We start from the raw sequence: 4,563 nt of genomic DNA on the forward strand, positions 1-4,563 counted from the left end.
TTTGCCATTAAGCAATATGATATTCAAATTTATCAGCAGAAATCAGAATAGCTTTCTTTCCACTCTTTAGCAAGTGATGCTGAATTTCTTTTTTTTTTTTTTTAATTTTTTTTTTTCAACGTTTATTTATTTTTGGGACAGAGAGAGACAGAGCATGAACGGTGGGAGGGGCAGAGAGAGAGGGAGACACAGAATCAGAAACAGGCTCCAGGCTCTGAGCCATCAGCCCAGAGCCTGACGCGGGGCTCGAACTCCCGGACCGCGAGATCGTGACCTGGCTGAAGTCGGACGCTTAACCGACTGCGCCACCCAGGCGCCCCGATGCTGAATTTCTAAATAGAAAAATACACAATTGTATTTTACAACATTTTCTTAGTTCCTGCTACTTATTAGTATCTAAAACCGAATCTTTATTTTAAAGTACAATTATCCTTACAGTTTAAAATATGAATATTAGATCTAAACAATTCCAAGATGCATCACAGTGAGTAGTTCTTAATAAATCTGAGACATAAAAATCGCATGTCTCACAGTCTAGTAGAGTATCTGATGAAATACCAGCACTAAAACATTTTTGTTGACTGTCATCTAAGAATCTTTATATGTACTTTAGTGTTAGTATTTTATCATATAAATAGAAATGCACTACCATTCTTTATCTATTTTATGACCTTTTCACACTGATGGTATCTTCCAACTTCAGATAGTTATAAAACATGTGCTAACTGATTTGTCTGCTTATGGAAACTTGCCTTAATGTACACTTGGAGACTATTTGAGTAAAAGAGAACCAAATTCAAGACTCATCATTACCATTTGTGAGGTGATTTAAAATAGTCTCACTATTTTAAAGATTTACAAACACTTTCAACCATGTGAGGAATTTGAAATTTTTATGGTAATATGGATCTTTACAGAAATTGCTTTGCTATTGGTTGGTAATATATATATTTCTATACAAGCAATATATATTATAGATATACAAATATATATTTCTTTTCCATTTTCTGAACTTGGCATGGAAATTACTGAATGAATCCAATGCAAAATAGATGTACAAAATGCTAGGAAGAGAAGGAAAATTGGTGAGAGGGAAGAATGGCAATAACCTAAAACTAAACAAAAAATGCTATAAAATGAATTCATCAGAAGATGGAGGAAATGTCTACAAATTTGTGAAAATGCAAAAATCTATCAAAGAAATATAATAACAAATGTAAAATTAATATCTAAAATAATGTAGAGATAATGTTACAGAATTTCCCTCCCAATGTTTCCTTACAGATTTATAAATCCAATATCAATTGCAAAGTAGGCAATAAAAACAAATAGAAAAATTTGTTTATAATAAGATACACAAAAAAACAGGACATTTTGAAATTAGGCTATTTATGCATTCATATCACTCAATGAAGCTTCAGCCCCAATTCTGAAATACATGAAAGTTATTCTGAAGCTTTGATTCATATAAAAATTACACAAAGATCATGTTGAAATAAAGATTTTGATATGGATGGAGCCTGAGAGTCTGCACTGCTAATAAGCTTTCATCGTGGTGCTGATGCTGCTGGTCCGTGGACCACACTTTGAGGAACAAGGATTTATGCTATCTATAGGAAAGTACACTGGGTTTCTTAAAGTTGCTGGCTTTGCCAGATTGGGAGGATTATTTCTAGTTTCGGATTTTCCCTCCAACTAGTACATGGAACATAGCAGATCTTTGTGAATCTGAAATATTCAACTCCTACCTTTCCTGACCAGCTCTGGAATAAGCAGGGGCAAGAGGGAATGAGTGTGTGTGTACCTGTTTTGCGTGTGTGTACCCAGTGCCCAGTTGTACCCCCATACTTGCATTAAGGGAAAGGTGTCAGCAACTCTCCCGTGACTATCCTAATGTGAACTTGCATTCATCTAAGCACACAAAGTTTAGAGAATTGTCAGGTTCAAATATGCCCTATCTCTGAGGTTAAGCCCCAGCTTATTTCACACATTTCAACATTTTTCCATGTGGATGCTGTTAAGGTTGCCTGGAATTTGGAGATAAGCCCAGGATTAGTCCTGCTTTAAAGTCATCATGAAGCCTTGTTATAGGCCTCAAGTTAAGTTGTTAAATGTATTTCTGAGAGCTTACTGGGAAGAAAAAAATAATCACATTCACTAACTTTGGTGAGCTTCAGGTAGCAAAAACATAATGCTGTGGAAAACTTTCCTGCAGACCTGTACCTTCATGTTTCTGTAGACAGAGGGCTTATGATAGGAGGCTGAAACAATATTCTGTTTACCAAGCTTGCTTTAGGAAGAATATGTAAAACAAGAAGGGCTGGAAAAGGGCGTGTACTTTTTGTTTTTTAATTTTGATAACTGGGTCAACCCTATTCAAGCAGATTTTTAAAAATCACTTTGTAATATTCGTAAAAACTCTATAATTATGAAATATTTTGGTGTTTTTTTTTTTCTCTACTGCTATGAAAACTACTACTACAGGGGCGCCTGGGTGGCGCAGTCGGTTAAGCGTCCGACTTCAGCCAGGTCACGATCTCGCGGTCTGTGAGTTCGAGCCCCGCGTCGGGCTCTGGGCTGATGGCTCAGAGCCTGGAGCCTGTTTCCGATTCTGTGTCTCCCTCTTTCTCTCCCCCCCCCCCCCGTTCATGCTCTGTCTCTCTCTGTCCCAAAAATAAATAAACGTTGAAAAAAAAAATTAAAAAAAAAAAAAAACTACTACTACAGAATTTGCCAATTACTAGATGGCTTACATTTTTTGGAACTCTGAATTCCAAGTGATACTAAACTTGTGCTATTAAAATAGCCAACATGCTGGCTTCTCTCTTTTTATTTATTTATTTTTTACATATATAGCTATTCTATTGACCTAGAAGACATAAAATATAAGGCAGTAATATTTGATTAAGTCTTGTCAAAATTTTATTGCCTGCGGCCAAAGGACATTGCAGAATATCCAGTAGAAGAACCATAGTGCAAAAGTGTTTAGATATATGCTGAACAGACTGGAAATTGGAACAGAGTTCTGAAAATAAATATAAAGTAAAACATTTCAGAAATAATTTTCTAAAGGAAGCCAAAAGCCCCTATCTTCCCACACTTTAAATTTTATCTGGCCTACTTAGTTTGATTTTTAAAGAATTGGTGTAAAGACTCTGCATGTTACAGGCTTACAATTTCTGTGTTGTCTACATAAATGTGTAAGTATACTTTCAAGTATAACAATTTTTAACAGCATAGCTAGAGATAGGATCAGAATAAAAAGGAGCAGGAAAACTGTCTCTGTCTTAGAGGCTCTGTAAACAAGAGATGTCTTAAGATATCTTCCCTCTCATATAATGGAGAAAATAAACTTGAAAGGAATTTTGATAAACACTCATGTAAGGCCTCTCCTATAATATAGGTGGGTAACATGCTCTTTTTATCCTCCTTGTGATAAACCTCTACAGTGTAGTTTTTCTTCCACATCTGTAGTAAGTTACTTGCTTATTGGTAAATTTTGATTTTTTAAATGTTAAAGCAGCCTTAATTTTTCTAACATGCTATGAATTACCACAATTTGTCTTCACAACCCCTCTGACTTCTGTTCCTTCTGGAGATGATAGGTGGGTAGATGGATGAATGGATGGATGGATGGATGGATGGATGGATGGATGGATAGATAAATGATTAAATTGAGAAGATCTCCACAAAAAAGTATGGAGACTTTTTATATTATAATAGTAAGGGAGTATTTGATGAGTAGAAATAGTTGAGAGCAATTACTCTATTTTGCAGTGCACAATTTGCTCAACCATCCAAGGCAGCTCTCCATCCTGACCTCTCTATGAGGAATTACTCAGATAACTAAGAACTTATCTCCATTTTGATAAAAAATCTAAGACACAGAACTCATTAATCTGATGTCATATAGTTAATAGTTGGTGTTAGAATTGTAGCTTGTGTGTGTCATGTTAATTTTATGATTTCCCATAATTCAGGAAGCAGGACTGATGATTCTTAGGTCCACCTAAATCCTCATATTTTGTCAGAGGAGACTTTTTTTTTAATTAAAACAAAAATTTGGAAGAAGAGTCTTTCCTGTTACATGCAACTTTAGAATTATGAAGTATTCTGAGAGATTATAGAACTATTTTTATCACTTATTTCTTTCAAAGTTTACTTTTACACACATTGACAATTTAACACAATAAAAAGCAATATTAAAAAAATTTAACCTTTTGAAGGTTTAATGATCATGAAATAATACTCTTGACTTGATAGTTTATAGGAATACAATATGTATATTAAAGGCTTAACAAAACATTAAAATAATTGTTATCTTTAAAAATGTCCATTAGAAAAGTCAAAATCACCATTACTATCCTAAATATTATTTTTTTCTGTTGTTCTACTTCCCTAACACTAATTATATTAACACTCTTCTGTCACTTACTTCCCAGGTGACATTATATGCAGAAGGATAGTCCATCAAAGTTGCTATTGTACAAAAGATGACAGGGAATTGAAGTCAAGACAAATGCAGATGCCACTATTTTCTCCCCCTTAAAAGATGTTCAATTG

Source organism: Lynx canadensis, chromosome B1 (genome assembly GCF_007474595.2).
Source record: "Lynx canadensis isolate LIC74 chromosome B1, mLynCan4.pri.v2, whole genome shotgun sequence".
NCBI classification, from domain to species: Eukaryota; Metazoa; Chordata; class Mammalia; order Carnivora; family Felidae; genus Lynx; species Lynx canadensis.